We start from the raw sequence: 14333 nt of genomic DNA on the forward strand, positions 1-14333 counted from the left end.
GTTATTTCTTAAGAATAATGACGTTGACATATATTTATTATTTCAAAAGAACAAATTATATAGATTTGTCTAGAAAACACTTTGGAATTTCCGCCGGTTTCACTAGTATATATAATGATTTTTTGCTGTTTATTTGGAGCAGAGAATCTAAAAAGTTGAAACTGTATACAGTATTTTCTTTCTTTTTATTATACTGAACAGAAAGTGAGAGAGAAGGGAATGGAAAAGTGTAATGTGATAAATTTAAATTGGAAAAAAAAAAACGTAAAAAAATTAAAAAAATAAAAAATGATTTTTTTTAAAAATTTTTTCCTCGTTTGATTAACGTCTTCTTAACAAACAAGTAATTAATTAATAAGAAACAAGAGATTAGCCCCCTTTTGTAACCAATGCTGTCTGGATTTTTTTTTTTTTTTTTTTAATGTCTTTTGCACAACTTTCATTAAACTTCAAAGCGTTCTTTGGTCTTTTCACACTAAATAACCTTTTCTGTTTGAATAAAATCCAGACGATTTGACCTTGCTAACTCTTAACACATCCAGTCACCCCTCTGTTGCAAGGACAACTTCACTCTGCAAAGTGCTATATTAAAAACAGCCTTAATGAAGTGACTAAATGTTTCTAATCTTTTCAGTTTCCATCACAATCAAGTTTCTGTGTGTTGTGTAATACAGTGTCTAGCATTTTTAATTTTCCCTCCTTTTTACTATAAACTGTCCCATCTACTACTGGTATACCTTATGTCAAAGTGAAGTTTTCTTCCTGAAAATACTCTTTCTATCTTCCCCACTTTGTGATTGGTTTCCTAACTTAAAATGTATCAAACATTAATACTGTAACCCTTTTTCCTCTTCCATTGTAAAACTCAGTCATGTTCTGCAGCGCAGGGAACAAAAACGATAAAATCCACTATAAAACAACCAAACCAAACACTACAAACTAGTGATTGAACTTTATAACTCTTGGCCTTCGGGCCAAGATCAAAGTGTAGTATCTGTTCCGGCAGATACTGCAAGCTATGACTAGCTATGACTAGCAAAGACCAGATGTGGGGGCAACCCCACATGCCTGACCTTTAACCAGCTCCCATTTCCCACCTCTCGGGAGCTGGTCCCCATTTTCCCTTCCCCCTCCCTTCACTCCTCACATTAAAAATTGGCCTTGTGCCTAATTTGCTCGGTGGGGGAGCAAATAAATACCATCTGTTCCGGCAGATACTGCAAGCAAAGACCCTATGTGGGGGCGACCCCACAGATAAGACCTTGGTCAATGTAGGGGCAACCCTTCATACCAATTGTCACTATCCAGATCCCCTACTCCCCGGGGAGTTGGTCCCCATTTCCCCTTCACTCCTCACATTAAAAATCGGCCTTGTGCCTAATTTGCTCGGTGGGGGAGCAAATAAATAGCTGGCCTTCGAGTCAAGATCTTCAGATCTACACTTCAATTTCTTGTTCTCTATCAGTGGAAGAGAAATCCTTCACGACTGAGACAATTTTTATTTTTGTTCCTTTTCTCCACAGTAAAAAACGACCCTGGTGTCTAACTCTGTCCCGTGGGGAGGCATTGTAAATAGGAACTAGTGGTTGAAGATACACGCAACTTAAAGAATAAAAATCTACAAAATAACTGGATTCGGTATTGAATAACCTGAAATTTTTTTTTTTTTTTACAAGGAGGTCACCACTTATCAAGGCCCGGAAGCCACTCAGAGATAAGGGTTATTGCATGTACAGTACGTTGTACCTTAGTGTTGAGATTTCATAAAGTGTCTACTTAAGGGGGCGGTTCATCAGGAATTTGTTTACGTTGGATTTGAAGACATCCAAGTTGTAGTCAGGTGGGAAACAGGCAGACGGAACAGAGTTCCACTGGCGTGCTGTTCTAAGAAAGAAGCTTTGTTCATGAAATCTATGTTTTGATTTAGGCACAGATAGAGAGTGGGGAAAATTTTTGACAGTGGCTTCAGCTAGAAATGGATTGATATGCCGTAAAACAAAACAACCAAGCCAAGCCAAACCTTGAGTGGCTCTTGGCTTTGATAAGTACCGCCTCAATAGTAAAAAAAAAAAACAAAAAAAAACATTATGTTAGAATTTTTAGATGAGGATTATTTGAATTATTCAGACTAATCTTTTTATTGATTGAGTTTGTCGGACTGACTTCCTCATCTTGGTTGTTATTGTCACAATGTGTGACAATAACAACCAAGATGAGGAAGTCAGTCCGACAAACTCAATCAATGAAAACAACTCATCTCAAAAATACTGACAATTACTAATCTTTTTATCTTGAGTGTTATTCACATAACGTTTCAGCCGATGTAATTTTCGACCCGTAGTGTGACGGATAAAGTATTAGGTAAAATTTAGTTTTAAGTGACACTCTTTTGTAGGTTGAAGGTTCAATCCTGAGCGTGGTTGATGCAAAGCGTTAATGTGACAGTGGATTAAGCATGGTAGATGTGCATGTATGTTAACATGTCAATTTTGTTAGTGAGAGAGTATGTGTAAGAACTGTGTATATGAGTTTGGTTAGAAGTATTTATATTATTTAAATTCTTTGGACTATTGTTTGCATCTGAAATTTTATTTTCACAACATTTCAGCGGATGTTTCCTCTGATCTTCTTCAAGTGTATTCTTGTCCACAATGACCCACAATGTGACGAATAAAGTATTAGGTAAAATTTAGTTGTAAGTAACACTCCTCTGTAGGTTGAAGGTTCAATCCTTAGTGTGGTTGATGCAAAGCGTTGATGTGACAGTGGATTAAGCATGGTAGATGTGCATGTATGTTAACATGTCAATTTTGTTAGTGAGAGAGTATGTGTAAGAACTGTGTATATGAGTTTGGTTAGAAGTATTTATATTATTTAAATTCTTTGGACTATTGTTTGCATCTGAAATTATATTTTCACAACATTTCAGCGGATGTTTCCTCTGATCTTCTTCAAGTGTATTCTTGTCCACAATGACCCACAATGTGACGAATAAAGTATTAGGTAAAATTTAGTTGTAAGTGACACTCCTCTGTAGGTTGAAGGTTCAATCCTTCGTGTGGTTGATGCAAAGCGTTGATGTGACAGTGGATTAAGCATGGTAGATGTGCATGTATGTTAACATGTCAATTTTGTTAGTGAGAGAGTATGTGTAAGAACTGTGTATATGAGTTTGGTTAGAAGTATTTATATTATTTAAATTCTTTGGACTATTGTTTGCATCTGAAATTTTATTTTCACAACATTTCAGCGGATGTTTCCTCTGATCTTCTTCAAGTGTATTCTTGTCCACAATGACCCACAATGTGACGAATAAAGTATTAGGTAAAATTTAGTTGTAAGTAACACTCCTCTGTAGGTTGAAGGTTCAATCCTTAGTGTGGTTGATGCAAAGCGTTGATGTGACAGTGGATTAAGCATGGTAGATGTGCATGTATGTTAACATGTCAATTTTGTTAGTGAGAGAGTATGTGTAAGAACTGTGTATATGAGTTTGGTTAGAAGTATTTATATTATTTAAATTCTTTGAACTACTGTTTTCATCTGAAATTTTATTTTCACAACATTTCAGCGGATGTTTCCTCTGACCTTCTTCAAGTCAATTCTTGTCCACAATGACCCACAATGTGACGAATAAAGTATTAGGTAAAATTTAGTTGTAAGTGACACTCCTCTGTAGGTTGAAGGTTCAATCCTCAATGCGGGTGATACGAAGAATACAATTGCGAATTACTTGAGATGGCTGACAGAACGAAAACATGCTACTTCCGGTTCCATTTGAGTTTCACCATATTTCCAGAGTTTGACAAGATACACTAAATAAATGTCAGAGGTTATATCAGTCAAAACATTGTGTGGATAACACTAAAGATGAGAACAGTAATCCAATAAAAAAAAAATGTTATTTGTTAGATTATACATATTTTCATGAAGTTGTGTTTCCTTGTTTTGTTTAATGGTATACCAACCCTTTTAAAGTTATTGAATGTCGAATCCAGTAATTTTGGTAAAAAAAATTTATGCTTCAAGTTCTTTATATCATAAAATATTTATTCATGAGGTTTGGTTTGGTTGCTTTGTTTTACGGGATATGTTTTTTTTATGGTATATCATCCATTTTTGGGGTTAAATAACAAATAGCAAATCCAGTAATTTTGGTAAAAGATTTTATGCTTCAAGTTTTTTATATCTTCAAATATTTATTCACGGTGTTTGGTTTGATTGTTTTGTAATAAGAAAATTGGTTTTTGGCTTTGGAGAACATGATTGAGTTTTGCAAAGGGGAAAGGAAAAAGCAATAGCATCAATGTTTTGTGCACTTTAGGTCAGGAAATCAGTATCATCAGACCAGCTGATCTGGTAGCACCAGTATTTACAGGAAGAAACCTTCACTTTGACATAAAAAGGTATACCAGTAGTAGGTGGGACAGTTTATAGTAATAAAAAGAAAAAATTAAAAATGCTAGACACTGTATTACACAACACACAGAAACTTGATTGTGATGGAAACTAAAAAGATTAGAAACATCTAGTCACTTCATTAAGGCTGTTTTTAGTATAGCACTTTGCAGAGTGAAGTTGTCATTGCAACCGAGGGGTGACTGGATGTGTTAAGAGTTAGCAAGGTCAAATCGTCTGGATTTTATTTAAACAGAAAAGGTTATTTAGTGTGAAAAGCAGATGGAATGATAGTAAGCTACCCAGTGGATTAAATGAAGGCTTCTGTTTGGAATTCTGTACAGATTCTTAAATTTGACATAAAGATTCCCGAGTTGAACAATATGCACCTGAAGAATTAATGGAGTTTACATCGGACGGAACATTGTGACAATAACTTCCAAGATTAGAACAATAGTTTGAATAATATAAATTGAAAGGGTTGTTTTGTTTTTTTTTAATCTGTGTACGTGTTTTATAAATTTAAAGAAATTAATGCAATGTTTTTATGTCATTAACTTTGTTGTTAAATTATGGTACCTTTGTCTTTATAATCCACATGAAAATGTTTATTGTTTTTTTTTTTCTGATGAAGGGGTTCAAGAAAGAGGATGAATTTAAACTGGATACATGTTTATAAATTTATAAAAATTAACATCACATAAAAAGATATTGCATAAATATATTTTTAAACTGTCTTTTTTGTTGGTAACCCCCAATACAAGTACCAAATGTTAGCAAAGACGTTTTCATTTATAGGGGGAAAAAATCCCGTATCTTATACTATTCTAAAACAGAAAATATTGCTTTCAATCATAGTTGTTTCCATGATAAAACAATTGTTTTCGTCGTTACCAAAAAAAAAACTTGTTTTATTGAAACCTTCTGTAAAAAAAAACTAAGTTACTCATCATAAAAAGGAAAAAAACACTTGATTTTCGTTTTCATGTTATCATATAAGTAAACTTACATTAAGTCTTATTATGTGTTAGAATTTTGTTTTCAGTGTTCTGAATTTATTGTCTAACAGTGTTTACGTTGGGTTTTTTTCCAGCAGCTTTTCCGTGATCTTAGTCAGTTTCTGGATCAATACAGAAATTTTTCTAAAATTTTTTTTTGGTCCCCTGTCAAAAGAAGGGTGGACCTGTAAATTCACCCTTGTCCGTTCATCCGTTTGTCTGTCCACACTTTTCTCAATAATAACGCCTTGAAATTTTAAAAACTTTTGCACAAACATTGAACATGATATGAGTAAAAAAAAGTAACAGAACAGATTTTTCAGGAAAACTCTGGTTGCCCTCCTAGGGGTGCCTTTCGGGTTAAAATGGCTAAAATTGACACTTTTGTGCTTATTAAAAAAAAAAAAATGATGCCTTGGATTTTTATAAAACTTTCTAAAAAGTTGTAACTGACTAATTTCTATATAATATTGTTTATCTATATCTTGCTATAAATCTTGGGTGTGCTCCAGGGGCTATTTTACCATATTTATCCAAAATTTTCTGTGTATGTCTATTTAGCAGTTTTGCATGGTGTTGAACTCAAATTTAAATATGTTAAGGCCTTGGGGACTTTTGGGGCAAAATGGGGTGGAGGGCAAATGCTGGACAGTCATTTCTTTTTTCTTTTTGCATGGTGCAAAACTCAAATTTACATATGTTACGGCCTAAACCTGCACCATTTGTTCATTTTCACCAGGATTTGACGTCCCCTGGGGACTTTTGGGGCTAAATGGGGGAGGGGGCAAATGTTTAACTTAGTCATTTTTTTTTTTTATGCCTCGTTCACTGTGCACTCATGGGGGACTATGCATGCTTCACTTGTTTGCAATTAATATTTAGTAGAATTTTGGTCTTCACATGTCTGCCATCAGTTGTGAACTCCAGTCACATGTTTACTAGATCTGGTTATAAGTATCGCCATGCAACACAAATTTTGGTCTTCACATGTCTGCCATCAGTTGTGAACTCCAGTCACATGTTTACTAGATCTGGTTATAAGTATCGCCATGCAACACAAATTTTGGTCTTCACATGTCTGCCATCAGTTGTGAACTCCAGTCACATGTTTACTAGATCTGGTTATAAGTATCACCATGCAACACAAATTTTGGTCTTCACATGTCTGCCATCAGTTGTGAACTCCAGTCACATGTTTACTAGATCTGGTTATAAGTATCACCATGCAACACAAATTTTGGTCTTCACATGTCTGCCATCAGTTGTGAACTCCAGTCACATGTTTACTAGATCTGGTTATAAGTATCACCATGCAACACAAATTTTGGTCTACACATGTCTGCCATCAGTTGTGAACTCCAGTCACATGTTTACTAGATCTGGTTATAAGTATCACCATGCAACACAAAGTTTGGTCTTCACATGTCTGCCATCAGTTGTGAACTCCAGTCACATGTTTACTAGATCTGGTTATAAGTATCACCATGCAACACAAATTTTGGTCTTCACATGTCTTCCATCAGTTGTGAACTCCAGTCACATGTTTACTAGATCTGATTATAAGTATCACCATGCAACACAAATTTTGGTCTTCACATGTCTGCCATCAGTTGTGAACTCCAGTCACATGTTTACTAGATCTGGTTATAAGTATCACCATGCAACACAAATTTTGGTCTTCACATGTCTGCCATCAGTTGTGAACTCCAGTCACATGTTTACTAGATTTGGTTATAAGTATCACCATGCAACACAAATTTTGGTCTTCACATGTCTGCCATCAGTTGTGAACTCCAGTCACATGTTTACTAGATCTGGTTATAAGTATCACCATGCAACACAAATTTTGGTCTTCACATGTCTGCCATCAGTTGTGAACTCCAGTCACATGTTTACTAGATCTGGTTATAAGTATCACCATGCAACACAAATTTTGGTCTTCACATGTCTGCCATCAGTTGTGAACTCCAGTCACATGTTTACTAGATCTGGTTATAAGTATCACCATGCAACACAAATTTTGGTCTTCACATGTCTGCCATCAGTTGTGAACTCCAGTCACATGTTTACTAGATCTGGTTATAAGTATCACCATGCAACACAAATTTTGGTCTTCACATGTCTGCCATCAGTTGTGAACTCCAGTCACATGTTTACTAGATTTGGTTATAAGTATCACCATGCAACACAAATTTTGGTCTTCACATGTCTGCCATCAGTTGTGAACTCCAGTCACATGTTTACTAGATCTGGTTATAAGTATCACCATGCAACACAAATTTTGGTCTTCACATGTCTGCCATCAGTTGTGAACTCCAGTCACATGTTTACTAGATCTGGTTATAAGTATCACCATGCAACACAAATTTTGGTCTTCACATGTCTGCCATCAGTTGTGAACTCCAGTCACATGTTTACTAGATTTGGTTATAAGTATCGCCATGTAACGCAAATTTTGGTCTTCACATGTCTGCCATCAGTTGTGAACTCCAGTCACATGTTATAAGCATCGTTATGCCACACAAAAGAATCCAGAACAGAGGCATAAAGATTTCTGCAGAAACGAGTCGAATTATTTTTTCTCGTGTTACTCTTAATTTTCAGTTTTATTTTTTTTAAATCTATTTCCCATGTTTTAATGCTTCTCCATTTTATTGTTTCATTTTAATGCTAATTTTAATCCCAGTTGGTTTTTGTTTCTTTGTTTACTATTTTTACCAATAAGTTGCACAAAAATTTAATGTTCATCTTTTTATTTCGTATCTCATATTTGAATTTTCTTAAGAAATCCAATTCAGTTTTTTTTTGTTTTTTTTTTCATGTAATAATATCAAACTAAGAAATAGGAAACTTCTTCAAGTCGAACATCTACAATTTCAAATCCTCACTAAATGACGTAAATGCTTTTGTACTTTAAAACCAACCAATTCTCATATAAGTTTCCAATTGTGTTCTATTACTATTATATTATTAGCTATCCACATCTGGGGAGATGCTGCTAAGACATACCCTTTCCTGCCTTCCTTTACCTGCCGCATGACATGGTCAGGACGCTACAGATAACCTGTCAACCAATCCTCTCCATCCGTCCTTGTCCTCCTTGGTGCTACCCGATCAGGCTGTCTGAAGATATTGGCTTCCTAATACAAAATGCACCTAATATTGGTTCTTTTTGTTTTTCTACTTCCTTTTACAAAACTTATGTTCTGCAAAAACAAAAAACAACGCACCTTTCCCTCCTTTTCCTTCTTTCCATTTCTCCTTTCTCTTTCTATCTCCCCCGACATCCTGACTGGTTTCTTAACTTTAAATGTATCAAATATTAATACTGTAAGCCTTTTCCCTCTCCCATTGCAAAACTCCTTCATGTTCTGCAAGACAGGGACCAAAAACGATGAAACAACCAAACCAAACACTACAAACTAGTGGGTGATGATACAAAGAGTTTGAAGAATAAAAAATCCTTCTACAAAATAACTCAATGCAACATGAATACTATTTCCAAATTAACTGGATTCGGCATTAAATAACCCGAAAAGGGTTGATATGCTGTAAAACAACCAAACCAAACCCTGTCCTCTGCATATTTGACTGCCTCGCTCGGCTTCAATCCTGTCCATTCTGTGATGTTATCTTCCCATCTCTTCTTGTGTCTTCCTCTCTTTCTTCCTCAACTGACTGTTCCCTGGAGCACTGTCTTCGCAAGCCTATTGTTATGGGGTCAAATAATTTTAGTTTGCACCTCCTGATTGTGGTGAAAAGATCTTCATAAGAACCAATGGCTTGCTTTATTCTGTTTTTGACTTCCTCATTGGTTATGTGGTCTTTGTAAGAAACGCCAAGTAGTCTTCTGAAGTATCTCATTTATAAGGCCTGAATCCTCTTCTCTGATTCTGCTGTAAGGGTCCATACAGCATACAGCAAAACTGAGTGGACAAGGGAACGCATGAGCTTAGCTTGATCGCCTTATCCTTGCAAATGATGTTCAACTTAATCAGGGTACTGGATATGACCTAAAACTATATCCGATGGTAAGGCCCTAACTTGCAGGCTTTGGGGAGTGTGGAGCTACCCTTTAATTGTCATTGCTCCCAGGTCCACTCTGACCTGGAGTGGTAGTACCTGTTGGGGTCCCAACTATGGGTTAAATAGAAACCGACTTGAAAACAACAAATATATTCTATTAAAAAACATTTCTTCAAAATCTTTGGATTCGGCATTAAATAACCCGAAAAGGGTTGATATGCCATAAAACAAAAACAACCAACCAACATCGTAAACAGGAACCAGATTTATTTATGCATGCGCATTATAAATCAAAAGCAGATGGATGGTTTCAACGCGAAAGCAAGACGATCTGAGCATTGCCCAGGTGTTTGGAGGTGTATGTTGAGCAAAAATAAAAAAAAAATGGTTATAGGCAGGCATGCTCGAACTCATATCGCGAAGTAGGAAAAGAATGTGAAAAAAAAAAAAATGTGACGTGTTTGCTGTTGTGCCCATCGCTAAACCGGAAGTGACGTAGGTTTAAATTAAGGCTAGACAATCAAAAAGAGGCGATGACTTTCGAAAATATCGGCGAAAAAAACGACCCCTCCCTGTAGAAAAGTGCCCAGTTGAGGGTGAAGGAATTAATGTTTTAAGCCAGTTTTTTCGATATTTGTCATCCGAAGGATTGCGCTTCAAAATGATACCAGTCTCGTGAAAATCCGTCGCCTCTGTCGAAAGTTTTAGGCATACATACATACATACATACTTTAATTGTCATTGCTCCCAGGTCCACTCTGACCTGGAGTGGTAGTACCTGTTGGGGTCCCAACTATGGGTTAAATAGAAACTGACTTTAAAAAAACTATATATATATATATATATTTTATTAAAAAAATTTTCTTCCAAATCACTGGATTCGGCATTAAATAACCTGAAAAGGGTCGATATGCCGTAAAATAACCAACCAACCAACCAACCAACAATCAACTTAACCAGCATTGACATGGTACAGAACAGGCTACGCAATCTAGTGGGAGAAGTCCTTTTCTCCTCCTTGCAACCTCCTTCTTACAGAAGAGACATTGTGAGTCTATCTCAGGTGCTCGACTGAGCTACTATCTATGATCCTCCCCTATGGAAAACATTCACAACAAACACTCGTCTCGTTACAACAATTGTCAACAATTTCCCTTGTTCTCTATCTGTGGTTAAAACTAAAGGAAAATTACATGAGCAAAGTTTATTTTCTCGAACCAAACTGTCCGTCTGTGGAACACAATACCACAGGGTTGCTTTCCAAGCGACTGTAACATGTTTCTTTTCAAGTTTAATGTAAATAAGTTCTTGTCGAACCGTCCTGATCAATGATCAAGCCCTACCCATGTTCCAACATTACTGATCATTGATGTGTTGTCTTACCAGTAGCTGATACTTATAAGCCCTTATCCTCGAGTGGCTTTTGAGTTTTGATAAATCGTTCCCTTCTTCTTCCCCCCCCCCATCCACACATAGTAAAATAAAACAAAAAAAAAGCAAACATGATTCTATTGTTGGCATTTGTTTGTGCAATATCTTTCTACTATCTCTCTTTCTAGAAAACCATCAAGTACTTACAGGAGGGTCTACATAAAAGTTGCCAACATCCTAAAATTATAGGATTTAAATAGAAAACAAAACTTTCGATCTTTTAACTGAATGGTTATAAAGCTGAAATGACTTTGTATTTGATAGTTAAAGTGCTTCCAAATTCCTTTCAAATTTCAAAGGGTCTTTTTTACAAATCACCACATATTAAGACCCAGAAGCTACTCGAGGATAAGGGTTAATGTGTGTGTGTGTGTGTGTGTGTGTGTGGTAGTCATTGTGGCAATAGTGTAGTAATCATTAGTAGTGGAAACTTGGTATAATAAGCTTTTTTAATAGAACAGTTTCATAAGAACTTGTTTATGTTGAACTTGAAGACAATATTGTAGTCAGCTGGAAAGCAGACTAGTGGAACAGTTCCACAGTCCTAGGAAAGAAGCTTTGTTCATGGAATCTATGTTTAGGTTTAGGTATTGATAAAGTATGAGAATTTTTTTATAGTGATTTTGGCTAGACGAGTGCATTTTGTGAAAGATTGGCAAGGAAAGATTGTAGATTGGAGCTCAGTTGAATACTTGCCATGAAAATAATGATAGAGCAGAGACAAGCTCGCAATGTCTCTTCTTGCAGAGAAGAGAAAAGGGCATCACCTACTAGATTATGAAGTCGGTTTTGAACTCTGTCAAGGCAGAATAAGATGCTTCGAGCAGCTCTTGCTCATATGTGGCAATAATACTCCATCCTAGCATGTATTTGCCTTTTATACAGCTGGAGGATTGCATCGGCAATGAGATATATACTGGAGCAGTAGAATGATCCAATCATTTTCCCAGTTACTTTGGCAACAGATTTGATGTATGTTCTCAATTTCAGATCAGGAACGAAGGTCAGATCACAAGCCTGTCTAAACAGGGAGCATCCCCATTGATGGTATAAAGAGTGAAGTTTGGTGTTAGATACATTCAAATTAACCAGCCACCTTTTTCCCCATTGTACCACATGCTCAAGATCAGGGTTACAGCATTGACATGCTAGTTACTAGTAAAAATAGCAAACAACTTTACTAAACAAGTTGGGAATTTCTTAAACAAATAGATTTACAATAGAATGATTAGTCACATCTTTGAAAACATTATCACATAAGGTTATATTTGAAAATTTTAGAAAACGAAGTAATCCTGTGAGAAAAAAAAACTCTTCTGTGATACAAAATAATGCTTCCAAAGATGTGACTAACTTCAGTATTTGATTCAAATGATTAAATTATCAATCCTAATCTCGGCCGAAACGTTGTGAAAATAACACTTAAGATGAGAACAGTAGTTCGAATAATCCAAATAGTACAAATTATCGATTCTCATCTCAAGAGATACACCTGAAGAAGGTTGGAGGTTACATCGGCCGAAACGTTGTAAAATAACACTCAAGATAAGAACAGTAGTTCGAATAATCCAAATAATACAAATTATCAATCCTCATCTCAAGAGATACACCTGAAGAAGGTTGGAGGTTACATCGGCCGAAACGTTGTAAAATAACACTCAAGATAAGAACAGTAGTTCGAATAATCCAAATAATACAAATTATCAATCCTCATCTCAAGAGATACACCTGAAGAAGGTTGGAGGTTACATCGGCCGAAACGTTGTGAAAATGACAAGAATTAGAAAATCCAGTCTACCTTACTATTTATCTATTAAGTAGAGATGAATTGTTATCAGTAATTCTAATAAGAGACACAAATATAGAAAGAATTAAAATTATTTGCGTTTATATTTCGTTTGTATCTCTTTGCCATGCTTTCGTCTGCATATTATTTTTAGTTGTATCCAAATGTTAGAATGCTAATCTTTGCAAATTTTCATTATTCAGCATTTTTTTCTTCTAAATTTCTAACTTGAATATCGTTGCATTTTAAGAAATCCGATCCAGTTTTTTTTCTAATAATATCAAACTGATAAATATGAAACTTGTTCATTTCAAAGATTTACCTTTGAAAATCCTTATTAAATAAAATGTTGTTTTTTTTATTTTTATTTTATTTATTTATTTATTTTTTTTTTTTTACATAAAAAAGAGATTCTATGAACCAATGCATCTTGAATAATTTTTGTAGTATTATTCTGACGTATATATTCTGTAATCACAGACATTCAGGTTTCACCGATACTTATATATGCCATTATCTATTTATATCTATACGTATGTGTATGTAGGATTCCAATATTTCCCCCAATTCCGATACAATTAGCGATTCTGATTCTTTTTATATTTCTAAATATAGTTTTTTTTTTTTGTTGTTGGTTTTTTTTGGGGGGGGGGTCTAATATCTGTATAAGTCCATGTAATATGTACATCTGTTTTCGCAAATGTAAAAAGTATTCTGGTGATAGAGTTTAAAATTAATAATCCATAATTTTAAATTAAAACGATCCTTGAAAAATTAAGTAATAATAAATTTTAATAACATCCTAAAAATGTTTATAATTGTGACAAGAATATTCAATGTATTTAACAATAAGTGAATTAGTTTCTTTCTCTCTCTCTCATATCTCTCTCTCTCTCTCTCTTATATATATATATATATATATATATATATATATAAGTGAAAGTGTCTGTGTGTGGGTGTGTATCTGTGTGTCTACATTTCCCTACACAATAACTCTGTCAATTTTAAGGCTATAGACTCGAAATTTGATATACAGGGTACTGAGATTTGCTAAAATCTATGTGATCCGTTTTCGGCCAGAAATTTGGCTGTTAAGAGGTCAAAGTTCAACGATTTGACCTTTGAGAACTCTACCAAACTCCTCCGACAATTTTGTGTCTAAACACTTGAAATTTTATATATAGGTTCTTTGGACATGGATCTAACTTAATAACTTGATAAGAGCCCTAAACAATAAATGTTAAGGGGTCATAATAGGGGTCAAAGTTTAAAAAATTGACCCTTTTTTTTTTTTCTGCTCAGCATACACCTCACACCTGGGCAACGCCGGGCACCCATGCTAGTATAATTATAAAACTCAAGTGACCTTGTAACGGGTGTTGTAACTTAACACCCGGTTTACGACTTCCAGTTGCGCATGCATACATAAACATAAACCCAGAACAGCGTAAACAAATAAAAACAAATTACTACTTTTTTTTTTTTTAATTTATTCTCCATTTTTTAATACACCTTCTTTAAAAACATTCATACATTTTCTTCTGCACTACCAACATAAATAAATAACCCCAAAAATGTTTTTTAAATTGTGTTACAAATAAATAATCAATGCGGCAATAAAACATATTGTTTTACTGTGTACGTGTTATTTTTTTTTTTTTTCGCATTTAAATTATCCAAATAAGCAATTCTTA

The 14333-nt window shown here is 34.9% G+C and overlaps 1 protein-coding gene across 2 annotated transcripts in view; it reads left to right on the plus strand.

Moving 5' to 3' along the window:
• LOC145265583 (meiosis inhibitor protein 1-like) overlaps positions 1-14333 on the plus strand; it is a 768286-nt gene that overhangs the window by 656764 nt on the left and 97189 nt on the right. The window lies entirely within an intron of this gene.

The sequence above is a fragment of the Euprymna scolopes genome, chromosome 40 (assembly GCF_053919585.1).
Source record: "Euprymna scolopes isolate OS-2025 chromosome 40, ASM5391958v1, whole genome shotgun sequence".
Lineage (NCBI taxonomy): Eukaryota > Metazoa > Mollusca > Cephalopoda > Sepiida > Sepiolidae > Euprymna > Euprymna scolopes.